Below are 20,200 nucleotides of genomic sequence, written 5' to 3' on the forward strand. Positions count from 1 at the left end.
GGGATACTCATTGGGAAGGTCTGATTTTAAATAATGGAAAATTTTACAGATAAAATATACTTTCAGCAATCTTGGAGACATCTCAAAGAGGTAAGTAATCATTTTTCAGAACTGTTAATAGCTGTTGATTGGGAGAAGTATACTATAGCAATATGCCATTAAAGCAAAACAAAACAAAACAAAAAGTATCTTTAAAATCAGACACAGAATTACAAGTCACAAGGGAAGACCATTCAAATTTTAGTTTCTGTTTGCAATTTAGTTGCTTCTCACAGGGGGAACTCTAAATAACATGCCCTAGTGTGAATAAGAGAAGGGATTTATTTATGTCACTGAAGTTAATTATAAACCAGGGAAATATAGGAAGAGTCTGACACTGTAACAGTAATGACATAAATCTCGATAGTGTCCACATAATGAGTCATCCTGCTCATGAAATCGCTTTTGTAATAACATTTAGTATTCTTAAAGTTAACACATTAAGCAAAGGCTAAATTGGTCAGTAACACTAACAGACCACAGATAACTTAAAATATTCCTATTCAATTCAGTAGCAAGAAAACAAATCCAACTAAAAAACAGGCAAATGACCTACATAGATATTTCTCAAAATAAAGCATACAAATGCCCAAAAAGCATATGAAAAAAAATGCTCACTATCATTAATCATTAGGGAAATTCAATTTTAAACCATAATGAGATATCACCTCACACCTGTTAGAATGGCTATTATCAAAAAGATGAAAGACAACAAATGTTGGTGAGGATAGAAAAACGGGAACCCATGCACACTGTTGGTGGGAGTGTTAATTAGTACAATTATTATGGAAAACAGTATGGGGATTACTCGAAAAATTAAAAATAGAACTATCATATGACCCAGCAATCACACTAGTGGGTACCTATCCAAAGAAAATAAAATCAGTATGTGGAAGAGATATCTGCACCCGCATGTTTATTCCAGCATTATTCACAATAGCCAATATAATGGAATTAGCCTAAGTATCCATTAACGGATGAATGGATAAAGGAAATGGGTTATGTATACACAATGGAATACTACTGAGCTTTAAAGAAGAAGGATATCCTATCATTTGCAATAACATAGAGGAACCTGAAAGATATTACATTAAGTGAAATAAACCAGGCACGGAAAGACAAATATCACATGATCTCACTTTATGTAGAATATTAAAAATTCATACTCATAGAAACAAAGTAGAATGGTGGTTTTCATGGGCTGCAGGAGAGAGGTTGGGAGATATTGGTCAAAGGATCTAAAATTTCATATAGATAGAAGGGATAAGTTCAAGAAATCAATTTGTACATGGTAACTATAGTTAATAACAGTTTATTATATTCTTAAAAATCAAAGGTGAATATACTCAAGTGTGTTCACCACAAAAATACAAATATGTAAGGTAATGCATATGTACAATTTTATTTTTTCAATTAAAAACATGAATGAATTTAATTTAAAAAGAAGGTGGTGTTCAGTGGATCATGAGGATATGGAGAAGGAGATGTTGGTTAAAGTTTTGGTTAGAAAGGATGAATAAGTTCTGGAGCTCTATTGTACAGCATCGTGACTACAGTTAATGATAATGTATATTTGACAATTTCTAAGAGAGTAGATCTGAAATGTTTTCACCACACACACATACACACATTAACTGTGAGGTGATGGATATATATATATATATTTTTTTTTTTTTTTTTGGGGGGGTCAGAGTCTTGCTCTGTCGCCCAGGCTGGAGTGCAATGGCATGATCTCCGCTCACTGCAACCTCTGCCTCCCAGGTTCACACCATTCTCCTGCCTCAGCCTCCCAAGTAGCTGGGACTACAGGTGCCTACCACCACATCTGGCTAATTTTTTTGTATTTCTAGTGGAGACTGGGTTTCACCGTGTTAGCCAGGATGGTCTTGATCTCCTGACCTTGTGATCCGCCCACCTCTGTCTCCCAAAGTGCTGGGATTATAGGCGTGAGCCACCGTGCCTGGCTGGTGATGGATATATTTACTGGCTTAATTAAGCCAGTGGCTTAATATTTACTGGCTTCATTTCATAATGTATACATACATCAAAACATCACATTGTACTCCAAAAATATACACTATTTTATTTGTCAATTATTCCTCCATAAAGCTGGAAATATAGAAGATAAAAAAATAAATAATATTCCTAGGGAATAAAACTGCTTCATCAAAATGAGCTGTGTAATTATCAAATAAGAGATGTGTTTTCTCAAAAAAATTGAATGTCAAGTGATAGTGATAATTCAGTTCAAAAAGATGAAAACAAACTAGCTGAAGCAAATAGGAGACTTACTGGAGGACATTACTGGAAAAGATCAATTGGTGGTAGAGGAAAGTTCCCATCAGATATTTCTCTGTGTGTGTGTGTTTATTTAAGAGAGAGAAAGAGAGAGACAAGCAGAGAGGGCCAGGTAGGCAGGAAGGAAGGAAGGGAGAAGGGAGGGAGGCTGAGAGAGAGAGAGAGAGAGAGAGGATGTATTGAATAGCCAAAGCAATAGCTATAACAAACTTTTACTTATGGAGCAAAAATATAATGGAAAATATAATGGAAATCAAATATAAACTGTAAATATATTTGAAATATCTAAATGTATGTAAATAACTTAAAATTACTATAAATCTGGGGGTTTCTTGTTTGTTTTGTTTTGTTTTTTGAGTCTCACTCTGTAGCCCAGGCCGGAGTGCAATGACATGATCTCGGCTCACTGCAACCTGCATCTCCCAGGTTCAAGTGATTCTCCTGCCTCAGCCTCCCAAGTAGCTGAGAATACAGGCATGTGCCACCGCATCTGGCTAATTTTTGTATTTTTAGTAGATATGGGGTTTTACATTGCTGGCCAGGCTGGTCTGGAACTTCTGACCTCAGGTGATCTGCCCATCTCAGCCTCCCTAAGTGCTGGGATTACAGGTGTGAGCCACCCCATCTGGCCTATATATTTTAAAATACAGTAAAAAATAAAGGTCTACTCTAAACAACAAATAAATGTTGGAACATAATTTAGAAGGTGATACAGTTTGGCTGTGTCCCCACCCATATCTCTTCTTGAATTGTAACTCTCACAATTCTTACCTGTAGTGGGAGGGACCCAGTGGGAGGTGATTAAATTATGGGGGCAGGTCTTTCCTGTGCTTTTCTTGTGATAGTGAATGAGTCTCATGAGATCTGATGGTTTTAAAAATGGGAGTTTTCGTTTTGCCTGCTGCTATCCATGTAAAACGTGACTTGCTCCTCCTTGCCCTCAGCCATGATTGTGAGACCTCCCCAGTCACGTGGAACTGTGAGTCCAATTAAATCTCTTTATTTTGTAAATTGCCCAGTCTTGGATATATCTTTATCAGCAGCATAAAAATGGACTAAAACAAAGGCCTACCCATGAAATTTTCTAATCAATGGCTTCATTTTGTGAGGGCTGACAGCATTCACATATGTGAGAGTAACCCAACCTACTCAGCTGTTTAAAATGAAGGGCACTTGGTATAATTGGAAACTAGCAAAATTCCACAAAATGATCAATTTGGTCAACAAATTAAATTTCATTTTCTGAATATTTTACTTTACAATTATGTTGCGAGCTTGTTTTTAGTTAACTGGCTCTGGAAGCTGAGAGGAAACACATTCAGACAGCTAATTTCAATCATGAAAATGACAGAAGATGTACAGCCTGTACACTTTGGGTACTAAATCATTTTTCTAAGGAACAGATGCAAGGGCATTGAAACATATATAATGCACTTTGAAACAGATATTTTCCAATCCAACACCTTGCTCTGAGGGAGAGGACTCTAAGGGATGACTAACTTGTTTCTGTTCTCCCTGAATATAGCCCCTTGGTTTATCATGTCTGATTCCTTAAGGTACAGGCACCATCTGAGCTTTTATGTCCTACCTGTGGAGAGACCCATTTTGTTATGCATGTATGGGAGTGTCTAGAGCACATTAGTTAAGGTCATGCTACAACAAATAAATTTCTCAAATCTTAGTGGCTTAAATTTATTTCTTATTCTTGTAAAGTCCAGGATGTTATCCAAATGGTCATTCATGACCCAGCCTCCTTCCATTAGTGCTTCATTAGTGTATTTATTCAGTTGGAAGACAGAGTAAAAAGTGAATGAACTGTTGGAAGCTGCTTATAGGCTAAAGTTGGAACTGGTATATGTCATTTCTGCTCATATTTTACTGGCCATAACTCAATCATATTTTGCAAATAACTGTTAGGTGAAAAGGCAAACTGGTGCGGTTAACAAAAGCAAGTCTGCTCAATGGGGAGATACCAAAACTTTCCACAGTCATACAACTTTACTATATAATCAAACTGCTATAACTTTCCCTTTGAAAACAAAGAACACACACATTTCACTCATGTAACTACTTGCACATTAAGTAATCCAGCTGGTCATTTTATTATAGTTATAAAAAAGAAAGTGACTACCTGGACATAATTGAAAAAACTGGGTGATACTATTTGAATATTTGTTCCCTCCAAATCTCACGTTAAAATGTGACCTCCAATGTTGGAGGTGGGGCTAAGAGAGAGGTGTTGGGTTATGAGGGTGGATGCCTTGTGGATAGCTTGATGCCTTCCCCTTAGTAAAGAGTTCACAGGAGATCTGGTTATTTAAAGAGTATGGCACCTCTTCCCTCTCTCTCTTGCTCCCTCTCTTGTTGGCACCCCTTTCGCCTTCTGCCATGATTGTAAGCTTCCTGAGGACTCACCAGAAGATGGTGGTAGCATAACACTTCCTAAACAGCCTGCAGAACCATGAGTCAAATAAACCTCTTTTCTTTATAAATTATCCAGTCCAGATAGTCTTTTATAACTATGAAAAACAGACTAACATCCTGGGAATAAAATATAATAATGGATCAGTATAATACTATTTTAGTTGTGTTGAATTTTGAACTGAAGAAGGCAGCTGTTCAGTATTTTTACAAACATTTTTGTCAAAGTTATGGAAATTAGCCATCCCTTTCAACCTTTCTAATTTGAAGCAATCACTGTGTTCTGCAGAATACATTCTGAGAGAATGGTTAAATCATTATCTCCCTTGGAATCTCTGGTTCCAAGCCTTTGAAAAAGGGGAAATTTTCCAGTTTTACAGAAGTTAATTGCCAGTGACTGGTCTACATGGACATGATTAGGAATGCAAAATGGGGCATACCTGGGATCTCCTAACCATCCCAACTTAATCATTATTTTTATTACTTGTTTCCCTGTGAATTCTGTGTTATTAAAGCTGAACTGCTACATCATCAATTGTATTTTATAAATTGTTAAATTTCCCTGTTATCAATAATGTCACTTTTAGTTCAATTAGCTGAGTTTTCTTTGCCTCAATATGTTCCAACTTCAGAATTGTTTGCTCTTTTTTCACAGAGGAAATGTCTTTTGAAAGCTTTACTGACTCCAGGTAGATTTCTTCCAACAATTTCTTGCTGCTTGTGGTAAGTTTGTTCCAGAGAAAGATTAATAGTCTAAGACCCTCTATCTTATTCATATTTTTAATAATATATAATGTTTTCATAGTCTTTCATGTTGTTTGATTTTATTTATATTTTTACTCATCTTTCCAAAGAGATAAATATGTGTGTGTGTGTGTGTATATATATATATATATACACATATACACAAATATAATGCCTTTTCTATTTTACTATTGTATTTTTTCTGCTTATCTCTTCTGTTCTCTTAAAATTATTAATTTAATATTACAGAAAGGCTATCATTTTAAAAACAAGATTATTTACTCTTCCAAAAATTTCAAAATAATTTTGCTTCCCATTCAATGTTCACATATTGAATTCTCAACTTTGTTTTTAGGTGACAAGAAGTTTATATTATTTTGTTATAACAGTAGTATGAAAATTTAAGAATTTTTACTAGTTCTGGTTTAGAAAATGTTAATATGTAAGAAGATTGTAGACATAAGAATTATTCTACTGAATAATTAAAACATTGTCTTAAAAGTTGACTGGCAATTCTCTCCCACGTTCTGAATTTTCATTTTTCTATTCTTTATTCATGAACAAGTTTTGCATATTATGTAATATATTATAGAGGAAAAGAATTAAAAATAAGAAGGTAAAAATCATCCCATAAGGTTTGTGTTTTTTCTGTTTTTTTTTTTTTTTTTTAAGGAATACATGCAAGGGTGTTGCAACACATATAATGCATGTCAAATACTCTTGGTTGTCTGAGTTTTCTGCAACAAGAACTATATTTTGTATGGTTTATATGACATATAAAAAGGTAATTTCCAAAAGAAATACTATAGGGATGATAGAAACCTTGGGGATCATGTACCTAGAGCTTAACTATATCACATAAATACCTACAGAAAAATACAGGTTTCAGGACCCATTTCAGAGTACAGGCAATACTAGGTGGAGAGTTGTTAGATGTTGGAAAACTGTGTTATTCTACCACCTCACTTGGTAATTGTGAAACATTCTCTATGTTTGACATCTACTGATCTAATATACCAACTGCTTCATTTTGGAGCCATAGAACAAAGAACTAGGTGATTAACTAGTTAGTTTAGGGTTATGTAACTAGGAGATGAGCTCAAAGTCTCCTCTACATCAACGACCAGTTCTGTGCTGTTTTCACAATTCAATTCAATTCAATTCATCCAATTCAATGGAAGAGCAAGTATTTATTGGCCATTTGGGGGGGTTTTATCATTCCAATCTTGAATTTTAGGCACATTAATGGAGATATTTTAGATACAGTTTTCTTAAATCAGAATACATTGAAAATTTCAGGAGCACTTGAATCTTTTAGAATTATGTTAATTTTAGATTGCTTGCATAAATCCACTTTCATCAATGAAGTTTCCATAGCATTTGTTAAAATTTCAAAGAGGATATGCTCCTCTAGAAATATTAAATACTATTGATAAATCCTTATCTCCAACTAATTTGTTTTACTAGACCATGTTAGAAGTAGAGCATTAATGCCAAATATTTTGGGATGTGATATTTAAATTTACCCATCTTCCCTAAATATGTAGGCTATTGAAGATAATTCAGTATATTGCCACAGTTTAATCATTTTTTTCTTTGCTTTCCTATTTGCACATAAAAGTTATACAAAGTAAAACATACTGAATATTCCTTTTATGATTTTTATATTCTACTTTTAGCATTTCAGAGAAATGAAGAGTAAGAAAATAAGTCAAGGGAATAACACATATGCATAATAACGTCATTCACTTTGTTTCAGCATGCCTGGTATTTGGAAAGTAATTGCATTCTCTGGTTAGAGAATGAGACTCTAAAGTGAAAAAGAAAGGCTTTTCATCAGAAGTCTTTATTCAGCATTATATTTTATATGGATGCATCAGTAGTATATGCTTAGAAAGAATGCAATGAATATATATACTGCTTTTGTAATAGGAAAATTTTTCTGAGAAAAACAAATATCATATAAGAACAGATTTTTCTATCCCTAGATGTTAGAAGAGCAATTACGTTCCTGTGAGCAGCTGATGGAGGACACCATCAACATGGAATTGCTTCTTTGTGAGAGAAGTGTCAGCTTACCTTTATATTAATAGATATTACCTTTGGATATATCTGTGGGAAAAGAAAAGCTGTTTCAGTAAGTGATATCTCTATTGTACTTCTCCACCTAAGTCAAAATATTCTTTCAGATGGCTTCTCTAGTTAAGGTACTTCCAATACAAAAGATATAAAATTTCACAGAATACTCTTTTTTTCTAACCAAATTAATGTCAGAATTATGACATAATTCTGGCTTCTGTATTTATTGTCCTTTTGACTCTGCTGAAGATTTGAGTAGTTAAAGGCATATATAGAAGTATATATTCTTCAATTGTTTAGACATTACATCATGATAATAGTGAGTCTAATAAGATAAAATGTTACTGACAGAGCAAAAAAGAAATAGAAATCAATTAAGCTGTTAAAATTTTCACAATATAATTTAATACATTATTTTCTCCACTGACAAATATTTTGAGAATAAAAATCTTTTACAACAATTTAGTTATAAAATAAACTTGTAACACATTAGAGGCTCTACTAGATATTATCTTAGCAGAAATACCTTTTTTTCACTAAGCTTCAGGTATGTGAGACTACCTATATGAAAATATTTTATGTTGATGTCCATTATGACTAGGAACAGTTGAAGAAAATGCAGCTTGACCCAAGGGCAAACCTGTGAATTGCAGAGAATTTTTTCTGGCTGTATCACTTTTACTACATTTTTTTTTATTCATATGGTTACTCTTTCACCATTTTCAATCATCCAACACTCTTCTATTATCTAGCTTGTTCTTCCTTCATGCAAACATAATTAGAGCTGATAACAGCTATTTGAACATGTTAACTCACTCATTTTCTTTAGAGTTGGTGTAGTAGCTCAACCAAGCATTAAACGTCTCTCTCATTGTAGAATAAAATTGTTTTTAATTAAAGTTAATTAAAGTAGGGAGACTCCAAATGACATCATATTTACTGAAATGCAGAATAATTCTGAATGCAACTCTGGTAGCTTTTTGAGGGTCTTCAGTGGTAATAGTAGGAGAGCGTAGAAACAGAAAAGATAGACTTGGGACTTTGTGTCCATCTGTAATGGTAAAGTTAGACAGGGGGCTAGTCTGGCTTTGTCTGCTGAAGGCTTATTTAACAGAGGGCTTGGAATGTGAGTGAGCATGCTTGGAATACTAAAGCATTTCTAACGGCTTATTTTTGTGTGACACCATGAAAAAATAGTTAAATAATGAAACATACAACCTTAACATATTCTTAGTTTCTAATGTGACAATGGTAATTCTCAAAAGATAAATCTGTAAGTAAGTTTAATAAATAAATATATTTTCTTAAAAATGATGTGTGCTTTTTATAGAATTATGAGCAAATAGTTATATGGCAGGATACCTCATGTCTAGGATATATTCTTTTTTAATTGTAATTATTCATTGAAGATATAGAATTTCATAAATTGAGAGATGAAAGGAAAGGAGCTTGACAAACTGGTAAAAAAATTCAGACATGGCAAAGAATAACTTGTTGCAGTCCATGCAATAAATAAAATCTATAGAATTTATTTCTGTTTAAACCTATTTAACTGAATGGAAAACTATACAGACAACCAGGTTTTGAAGGGCCAGAAATTTGGTGAGAATAGTGAGGCAGATGTAATACTGAGGTAAGCCTTACATTTCCCTTGAAGAATCTTTTATTTTCTAAATAGCACAAGGCCAAAAGACCAAGAAGACAGTCACAAGGCAGATAAAAACCAAAGCTAAGACTTTGGCCTTATCGGGATCTCTAAAGATAAAACTTGTAGTTTAAGAAAGCAGGATGTCAAGAAATCAAATTACAAAGAAAAAGGGAGAAGAAAAAGGGAATTCTAGCATCATGTCATATTCCTCCTTAAGACATTTGCTAAATTTTATCTGGTATAGGGATAACAGGATATCAAATGGAGTCAAGAGTAGCAGATAAAGGTATGGGCAGCAAAACGGGGTATTTGGCAGTTTCCCAGGATGGAAGAAGAAAAAATTGGAGAAGGGACTCTAGTTAATATCCCTGACTTCCTATTATTAAAGAATAAAAGAAGGTTATACTCTAAAAATGTAGGTAACAAGAATTATATCAACTCTTAACAAAAATGTGAAACTCAGCTCCGGACAAGCCCCACACTGGAAAAGCAGGTCTGCCCCATATTTAAGGTACCTGAGAAAAATCTAAAGGAAATCCTCCCTGAAGGAAGAAAATATGAGACAAAATATCAAATTATATCTATAATTTTTCATTAGCAATATTCTACATGTGATCAAACTTAGTAGACATGTCAGAAGTCAGTATCAAAAACCAGAAAACTAAAACATAATATAAGCAGATCCAAAGGTGAATTAGAGTTGGAGATATCTATCATAGATTTTAAAATAACAAAGAATAAAATGCTTAACAAAATTGTTAGCAAGATCAAGAATCTCACTATGTAACTGGAATTTATACATAGTAACCCAATGGAAATTACAGAACTGAAAATGTTAACATTTAAATTAAGAATGCAATAGATGTGTTTAAACAGTTAAAGAGAGGATTTTTGAACTAAGGAGAGATTATTATAAAATATACAGACTGAAGTTCAAAACAAAAGAGAATCTATAATATACAAAAGAGCATACAAGACACATGAGACACAATTTAATATCTGTAATTGTATTTGTATAATAAGAGAAGAGAGAAATGTTAAGGAAGCAATATTTGAAAAGATAATAGGTGAGAAACTTTCAGAGCCAATAGAAAGACATCAACCCACAAAATCCAGAGCATTAAGAAACACCAAGGAGAACTGGGGCAGGAGGTAGGAAAATCTAAAAGCATTAGAGTAAAACTGACCTTTTTTAAATGCATAAAAAAGTTGTAAAAGCAGTCAGATAAATAAAAGACATTATCTTCAAAGGAAAGACACTTCATTAGAAACTATGGAGGTCAGAAAACAATAGAATGACATTTTGTAAATGCTCAAAGAAAATATGCCAAACTGTACTTGTTTATTCAGCAAAAATATCCTTCAAAAAGGGAAATTAAATAAAGATGTTTTCAGCCAAACAACTGAGAAAACTCATCAACAGCAAACCTGTGCAAACATACATATTCAAAGGAGTTCATTAGACAGAAGAGTAATGATCTAAAGAGAAGCACAGAAATGAAAGAAGGAAAGAAGAACAATGAAATAGTTAAATATGTGGGTAAATCAAAATAAAAATAACCTAAGTAGGCCAAGTGCAGTGGCTCACACCTGTAATCCCAGCACTTTGCGAGGCCAAGGTGGGCAGATCACAAGGTCAGGAGATTGAGACCATCCTAGCTAACATGGTGAAACCTCGTCTCTATTATTAAGCATACCAACTTTTAATTAAAAACTGCTTCATAATACAATTTGACCAAAAAAGTCTACATGCTAAAATAAGATATAATCCTACAACAACTGACTAAAGTAACATTACAAAAATTTATTCGTATTAAAAAGATAGGTTAATTAAAAAGCAACTCACCTGATTAAGGTAACTATTTTATCTTGTTATTAAAGGCAAATGAAAAACAGAGTTTATAAAAATGTAAAGATCATGTACTGGCTATTCCTGACCAGATTAGCACTTATCTCTAGAAGAATGCAGATTGTCTTCTATTATAATCTGTTAATTACACCTTGGGGCCATAAACACAACCAATTTCTAGAAGAGGGATACAAATATATTGCTTTGAGGAAAGAAAAATGTATCCTGACCAAGGGATTGTTTATGGCAGTTAATTAATGGATTGTAAAAATGTAGTAACCATATAACTCGGGGAGGACAGGTATACTCACTGATACGGTTTGACTCTGTGTTCCCACCCAAATCTCATCTCACATTGAAATCCCCATGTATCAACAGAGGGACCTGGTGGGAGCTGATTGGATGATGGGTGCGGTTTCCCCCATGCTGTTCTCATGATATGACTGAGTTCTCATGAGATCTGATGGTTTTATAAGTTTTGGCAGTTCCTCTTCCCTCTCTCTTTTCTGCCACATTGTGAAGAAGGTACTTGCTTCTCTTTTGCCTTCCACCATGATTGTAAGTTCCCTGAGGGCTCCCCAGCCATGCTGAACTGTTAATCAGTTAAAACTCTTTCCTTTATAAATTACCCAGTCTCAGGTACTTCTTTATAGCAGTGTGAAACTGGACAGTAAACTGGTACAAGAAGTGGGGTACTGCTATAAAGATAACCTGAAAATGTGGAAGCAACTTTGGAACTGGGTAACAGGCAGAGGTTGGAATAGTCTGGAGGGCTCAGAAGAAGACAGGAAGATAAGAAAAAGTTTGGAACTTCCTAGAAACTTGTTAAATGGTTTTGACCAAAATGCTGATAGTGATGTGGACAATGAAGTTTAGGCTGAGGTGGTCTCAGATGGAGATGAGGAACTTATTGGGAACTGGAGTAAAGATCATTCTTGCTGTGCTTTAGCAAAGTAACTGGCAGAATTTTGTTCCTGTCCTGGAAATCTATGGAACATTGAACTTAAGAGAGATGACCTAAAATTGTAACTTATATTTAAAAGGGAAGTGGAGCATAAAAGTTTGAAAAATTTGCAGCCTTACCATGTGGTAGAAAAGAAAATCTATTTTCTGGGGAGAAATTAAAGCCAGCTGCAGAGATATGTGTAAGTAATAAGGAGCCAAATGTTAATGGCCAAGAAAATTGGGAAAATGTCTCCAGGGCATGTCAAGAGACCTTGGTGGCCACCCCTGCCATCACAGGCCTGGAGGCCTAGGAGGGAAAAAATGGTTCTGTGGGCTGGTTTCCAGGGATTCCACTGCTCTATCCAGCCTCAGGGTATGGTGTCTGTGTGCCAGCTGCTTCAGCTTCAGCCGTAGCTAAAAGGGGCAAGTTATGGTTCAAACTGTTGCTTCAGAGGGTGCAAGCTCCAAGATTTGGTGGTTTACATGTAGTGTTAGGCCTGAGGGTGCACATAAGTCAAGAATTGCAGTTTGGGAACCTCTGCCTAGATTTCAGAGGATGTATGGAAATGCCTGGATGTCCAGGCAGAAGTCTTTCACAGTGTCAGAGCCCTTTTAGAGAATCCCTGCTAAAGCAGTGTGGAAGGGAAATGTGGGATTGGAGCCCTCTCACAGAGTCCCCACTAGTGAATTTTCTAGTGGAGCTGTGAGAAGAAAGCCACCCTTCTCCAGACCCCCAGAATAGTAGGTCTACTAACAGCTTGCACTCTGCAGCTAGAAAAGCTGGAGACACTCAACACCAGTCAGTGAAGAAGCTGCCCAAGGCTGTGGGAGTCCCCCGCCCATTGCATCAGCATGCCCTGGATGTAAGACATGGAGTCAAAGGAGATTATTTTGTAGCTTTAGGATTTAATCACTGCCCTGTTGGCTTTCAGACTTGCATGGGGCCTATAGCCCATTGGTTTTGGCCAATTTCTCCCATTTGAAATGGGAGCATTTATCCAGTGCCTGTCCCCACATTGTATCTTAGTAACTAACTTGCTTTTGATTTTACAAGCTCACAGGTGGAAGGGACTTGCCTTGTCTCAGATAGACATTGGACTATGGGCTTTTGAGCTAATGCTGAAGTAAGAGTTTGGGGGACTGTTGGGAAGGTAAGATTTGTTTTGAAATGTAAAAAGACATAAGATTTGGGAGGGTCCCAGTGGTAGAATAATATGGTTTGGCTCTGTGTCCCCACCCAAACTCATCTCAAACTATAATCCCCACATGTCAAAGGAGGGATCTGATGGGAGATAACTGGATCATACGGGTGATTTCCCCCATGCTGTTCTCATGATAGTGACTGACTTCTCATAAGATCTGATGGTTTTATAAGTGTTTGCCAGTTCCGTTTCCCTCTCTCTTTTCTGCCACCTTGTGAAGAAGGTACTTGCTTCTCATTTGCCTTCCACCATGATTGTAAGTTTCCTGAGACCTCCCTAGTCATGTGAAAATGAGTCAACTAAACCTCTTTCCTTTATAAATTACCCAGTCTTGTGCATTTCTTCATATCTGTGTGAGAACGAACTGATACACTCACCATTTAGAAGATTCTATTTTGCCTCCTCCATGTTTTTGTTTGGCTTTTTGTTCTAGAGTAGGAGTGTTTTCTCTATCAATGAAGAAAGAATTTGGCAGAGTTACATTAAATGTTCTCTTCAGAACAGTATGCCTTAAAAATGGACTGAGCTGTGGACATTAAAAAAAAAGAATAGCATATTTTAATTGTATCATTCATAAACTTTGAAATATTATTTTAAAGTAATCAATAATGAACTCATTAACATAAAATAACTTACCAAAACCATTTATTGATATCTTACATGTTTGGATTCCTACGGCTAACATATTTAAATGTAATTTAAAATATCCAAAAGTAAAAAATAAAATAAAACATATAAAAGTTACAAGTCATGAACTTAATGCATGTTTAATATTCTTCTAAAAGACATATATATTTGGTAGAGGCAAAAACCTTTGATGAAATCTAAAATTTCTTTTAAAAAAAGCAAATGTACATTTTTGCATGTATTAATATCAAATATTTATATTTTGATATTTGATATATCAAATATCAAATAATAAATATTTTTATTCCCAAAATAAATCTTGCTTCCAATGAAAACAGATATTGGCTTTCCAGATGTGCCTTCTCTCAGCATTTATTCTTTCAACAAATGCTTGTTAAATGCATATTATCTGCCTATTTTCCTACTATTAACATGCAGTAACAAGATAAAATCAATTTACATCCACCATTCAACATACCAATGAAAACATCAAGAAAGACAAAAATTCAAAGGAACTTTTAAAACTAAAACAAACTCTTATTTCCATTGCTCTGAGGACTGTCCACCAAATTTCTTGTAAAAAGGAGCTGATTGAAGAACAAAATTAATGGAATAGCCATTCAATCAATATTTATTTGAGTGCTTCCTATGTGGTATGTACTATTCCTGACATAGTTATTATCAATGACCCTCTTTTTTTTTTTTATCTTCTCCTCCACAAGAACGTCATATAAGAGGATATATTAAAAAGTTAGAAATTGAGATGCATGGTTAGTAAGTACAAGTTGAGAATACTGCATTCTTAGATTTATAGTTTTTCATTGCCTGTCTTCATGTAATAGAATGAGAGTTACAGGTTTAAAGTCAGCTTCATGTGGAAAGATAATTCATATATCTCAGTAGAAATTTTGACTTGGACATTTTCAATGTCTGGACTTCAAAATGTTACCTCCCCTTTCTGAACTTAGGTTCCCACACTTTTCAAATGGAGTCAAAGTGATCTATTTTATATAGGTTTAGGAGTTATAATAATTGAGTTAAAGTATGGAAAGTAGTCCTTTATCTTGAAAAGGCAATATAGCTTAGTGGTTAAAAGCATGAGCCTTTCATTGGTTGAAACCCCACTCCTGCTATCTGCTTTCTGTGTGTTCTTAAGCAACTTACTATCTCTGTGCTTTGGTTTTGTAGTTGTTGTTGTTTTTCTTGAGACAGGGTCTCACTCTGTTGCTCTGGCTGGAGTGCAGTGGCTCAATCTCAGCTCACTGCAGCCTCAGCCTCCCAGGCTCAAGCCCGGGATCCTCCCACCTCTGCTGGGACTACAAGTATGCACCACCATACCTACTGCTAGGTGCTTTGGTCTTTGCACTTGGAAAGTGAAGATGCTAAAATAATATGATATTTTTATGAGGATTAAATGAGTTAATGTATAAAGCATATCAAGCATGGCCTATCAAAACCATATGTGTCTATTACTATTATCATCCTCCTCCTCATCATCATCTTGTGTAATGTCTCCCAATGAGTAAATATTTACATCAAATTAGTTAAAAATAAACTTTTATTCCTATAATTAGGGAAGTGGTAAACGGGGCAGTCAGAATTTGCCCTCAGTCCAGCGGTCTGTAAAGACAGTAAAAGTTCATTGAGGTAGATTATTTGAGCATATCATTAGGATAAAATTAAAAGGAACAGTATTTCCATGATCAGGGTGAGAACGCAGAGCCAGGGCAATCCACATGTCCTACTGCTGGGAAGTTTTGGTTTTGCATAGATGCCTTCTTTTAATAAAATAAACAAACAGAAACACAATTCCAATGCAAACAACATACCCTAAAGGAAAGTAGCATTAATTTGAAGCTATATTGTAAAAAGTCACCAATACTTATTTATAATATGAACAAAAATAAGTTTCAGAAAAAATATAAAATTGGAACTGAAAAAAGTTTGTGAGGTAGTCCCTCAATCATTAAAAAAATCTAAAAAGAGCCTATCGAATAACTATGGAACTAAAGAGAAATATACAGATAAGTCAAATCACTTAGAAAAATAATACAAAAGAAAAAATCAACATTCATAAAATTACCCCCAAGCTTTAGTCATAATCCAAAATATTTCATGATTTATAGAAGGAAAACTGGGAAACTTCCACTTATTCCCTCCTCCTTTTATTTATTCCATGAGTGAATATCAAGTGCCTATTATATATCAGGCACTGTACAAAAATCTAATAAAATTATCAGCCAAAAATACATAATCCCAGGTATCATAAAATCTATTACCAATAATGAGATAATCATAAAATGCCTATAAAATCAAACATTGATAAGAACTCCCAAGAAGAGGTACATAGAGACAAAATAAGAAGAATGGACCAAGTAAAGGAGATCAGAGGGTTCATTAAGGACATGACAATTGAATTGAAATCTGAAGTGAATACAAGACTTCATCAGGCAATGGTGGGGAATAGGGTTGGGGAGGCACTCCAGACTCAGAGATCAACACAGGCAAAGATCCTGTAGCATGTTGTAGTAACTGAAAGAACGCTAATAAGCCTAGAGTGGCACGGAGCATGGTAGGCCTCATGAGGGATGGTGCCATAGACCTGTGTAGGGCATGTTAAGGATTCTGGTGATGACAAAAGTAATGAGAGGCCATTAAAGTGTATTACAAAGTTGGTAAGAGATTATTGCTTTTGGAAAATCACTTATCATTGTATTTTACATTAATGTTTTTATTATATAAATATTAAATATCCTACATGCACTTATTTAACTACTAAAATAATTGTGTGCTACTAATTTCAAAGGGAATTATTAATATTTATTTATATACATATTTTTAAGTAAGAGTTACTCATCAAGATGTTTTTCAGGTTAGAATTACCTTCTGGAGGCAGGAAAGACATTATAGACCAATGTTCAGAGGGGGAAGTATGGGTAAAAAATGAAAATGTGCAGGTTATCTACAAATAGACTACTGAGAGATTTCAGGTTCAAGATTTTATGAACTCTCAAATTCATACCCAGATATGGGGTAGGAGCCTATAAAAGAGATCAGAACATCAGACAGTGGTATGTTAGGAAAGCCAAGAGAAGTGAGTGTATCTGTCTGGTTTTAAGACTTCAGTACTACTGAAAACTGAAGTGACAGAAATATGCCCATTATATTAAGAGAAATGGATATTAATTAATTTAGTTGAGGTAAATTAAAATGCATATAATCCATACTGGAGAATATTGAGAAGTGAAGGGAAAAGGAGAGGAGAGAAGAGAGGAGAGGAGAGAAGAGGAGAAGGGAGGGGAGCGGAGGGGAGGGGAGGTGAAGGGAGGGGAAGGGAGGAGGTAGAACAGCAACAAACTTCATTTTAAGAAGTTTAGTTTCAAAAATAGGAAATAGAGATCTTTCTTATAATTTTATTTTTCTTTTGTTAACAGAAAATATTAGAAACTAAAACACAACAGGGATTACCTTGTACTTGAGAGAGAAATAACTGATAGTGAAATGTGCCAGAAAATACAGAAGGAAATAAGATCTAGAGTATATATGGAGGTATCAGAATTAGTGAAAAGGAATGATTTATTCCAAGAGTTGTGAAGGATTATAAGACAAATCCAGATATATATAAATTATGAATAAAATCTAGTGGAATTGAGAGACTCTCCATCTGATATTGTTTTTCTCTATTACTGCCATCAAGAATTCTTCCTACTAAAATTCCCATGGAAACTACTAATAAAATATACAATTAGAGAAAATCACGTGTTAAGGTTGAAGAACAGAGATAGTGATGGCAGCAGCTGCTGCAGACAGCCTGAGGCTGCCATCAGGCAGGCTGCAGCAGGGAGGTGTGGCCAGGGCTGCACACTCCGTGGAGCCTGCAGGAGCTGGGGACAAGTGGGAGCCCTACCCCCATTAAGTTGATTACTATGCTTACTTCTAAGTTGAGGAAGAAGCTCCCTGGGTGCCACTGTAGCTACCCAAACTGCAGCTGCAGAGCCAGGTCTCCCACTCCATAGAGCAGGCAAGAGCCCCGCCACCTCTAGGCACAGATGCAGCTGTAGCTGCCCAAACCCTGGCTGCAGACTCACGCATCCCTACACACTTGGGGACCTAGGAAGACCCTCATGCCCTCACAGGCTTAGAAGGCCTGCTCCTGCTGCCTGGCTTCTCCCTGCTCTCCGCACCTTCTCCAATTTTGGAGCAAGTCAGGTGGAGCCTGGGCGCCATGAAGGACAGCTGGAGGCAGACAGATTCCTGGGTGGAATGGGGCAGGTCTCCACAGAGGCCTCACCTTTTTTATGCCAGGAATAGCCTGAAGGCTGGGTCCGGCTTCCAGTCCCACAAACCAGAGTGGGAACTTCTGGTGCCTTTTCTGGGCCTGCCCATGGCTGCCCATAGACAAATTGGCATGTACTGCCTTCCCTCTGAGGCCCATAAAAGCCCTAGACTCAGCCAGACATAAGCAGATAACTGGACAACCAACTGCAGAGAAGAGCAACCTTATTATTGATAGAAGGAGATGTCAAGATGACCAACAGCGGAGAGGAGCTACCCACTCTAGGGCCTCCTATCTGCTGAGAGCTTCAGAGACCTGCAGAGTCATCAGGACTACCAGCTGCAGAGAGAAGCAACCCACTCCAGAGTCTCCTCTCTGCTGAGAGTTGGGAAGGCAATGGGATGACCTGCCTGCAGAGAGGAGCTTCCCAATCCAGGGTCTTTTCTCTGCTATAGGAGCTGAACACTCATCAGAACACCCTGGCTGTGGAAAGGAGCTACCCCCTGTGGGTCTCCTGCAAGCTGTTCTATTGCTCAATAAAACTTCTCTTCATCCTCCACTTGTCTGTGTGCCTCATTCTTCCTGGTCACAGAGCAAGAACTCAGTACCCACTAAATGGTGGAGTTAAAAGAGCTAGAACACAAACAGGGCTGAAACATGCACTTGCTCACCACTTTGTGGACAAAGAGAAGGAGAGAAGAGCTGTGACCCTTCAGGGATCCCAGACTTGGGAGATCCCTGAGTCAGAGCTGTGACTCCCTCTTTGGAGTCCTGCAGTGCCTGGCATCTCCAAGCTTCCAGGTGCCACTGCATGTCCTGGAGCCAGCAGGGGAAGCTGCTTGTGGTACTCCTGATCCAGCTGCAGCCTCACAGAGAGCTGACACCCATGTTGGCACTGGAGCTGCCCACCCTGCTACAGCAGCCAGCATGTCTGACTGCGCAGTATCTGGAGCCCACACTTGCTCACACACCCTTCGCTGCTCCACGCCTAACTCCTCCTTGGCAGGCATGGGATCCAGGCCAGTAGAGTGAGCTGAGCACAGCCTGCCAGGCTGAGTGGGCAGAACCAGCCCAGCGAGCCTGAGAAAAACTCAGGCAAAGGCACCACCAGCCAGAGGTCTCGGGTCAGAAAAGCAAGACTTCAAAGATCCTGTGACAATAGGATACTGATCTGCTGAAATTTTCAAAGAATTACTGCTTGACATAACAGGGACAGCAATGGACTGAAGGGAGGGTAAGAGAGTGAATTCAGGCCTTCTGTTTCCCACCCCCAAATAACTTCCAAGAAAAAATATTGACTTCAGGAAGTTCAAAGTTTGCCATTCTCTCAAAATGAGGAATTAGTGTGGCATCATTGAGAATAATATACTGGAGTCTGAGTAGTATTGAGAGGTCCCAGGTTTCAGTCCTGGCACCATGCTCAGCACAAACTTAGAAGTAAGCATAGTCAACTTTGTTTCAGACATAGAAATCAGACCAAAAGGAGATACTAGGATGTCCGAATTTGGGCACTACAGAAGTAGAAGAGCGGTGGAGGGATCAGGCTTTATGTAGAGCAGAGGAAAGAAATGAAACTCTTCCTAAGTTATTCCCTGCAGCCATTCTCCCTATACTCTTCCCCAAAGGCTCCTAGATCTGAAGGAGACTAAAGTGAAGATCGTTCTTAGAAAGATTTAGAAAACTGAGATAGTACCACACATTATAAAACAATATAAATATATAGTATTTAAAACAACATGGCTTAAGCTTAAAAACAAGTGGTAAATTTAATGAAAAAGAAGCTTGCCAGGCTTAAAATAGACATTTAGTGTATAAGCTGGCATTTTAATCAACAGAAAAGGGATTCAAAATTTGCCAGTACTGGAATAATCAGTTTTGCATTTGTAAAAATAAATATACAGTATATCTTCATGTTATGTGCCCATGCAAAGTTACATGTTTAAATGTTTAAAAATCTGGAATATTAGAATAACTAAAAGAAAATACAAATGAATATCATGCCTAGAATTTTGTCTTAGGAATATATCCTGACTATATACAAAGAAGTATCTGAGATGATATTTATATTGTTG

The 20,200-nt window shown here is 36.4% G+C and overlaps 1 long non-coding RNA gene across 1 annotated transcript in view; it reads left to right on the forward strand.

Moving 5' to 3' along the window:
- The first annotated feature begins 5,409 nt into the window (after positions 1-5,409).
- Positions 5,410-20,200, forward strand: part of LOC105505177 — a 50,087-nt gene continuing 35,296 nt past the window's right edge. Inside the window, exons 1-2 of the long non-coding RNA XR_001000707.1 lie at positions 5,410-5,481; positions 7,491-7,639. This is a non-coding gene — a long non-coding RNA (uncharacterized LOC105505177). The remainder of the gene's footprint in view (positions 5,482-7,490; positions 7,640-20,200) is intronic.

Source organism: Colobus angolensis, unplaced genomic scaffold (assembly GCF_000951035.1).
Source record: "Colobus angolensis palliatus isolate OR3802 unplaced genomic scaffold, Cang.pa_1.0 Scaffold123, whole genome shotgun sequence".
Lineage (NCBI taxonomy): Eukaryota > Metazoa > Chordata > Mammalia > Primates > Cercopithecidae > Colobus > Colobus angolensis.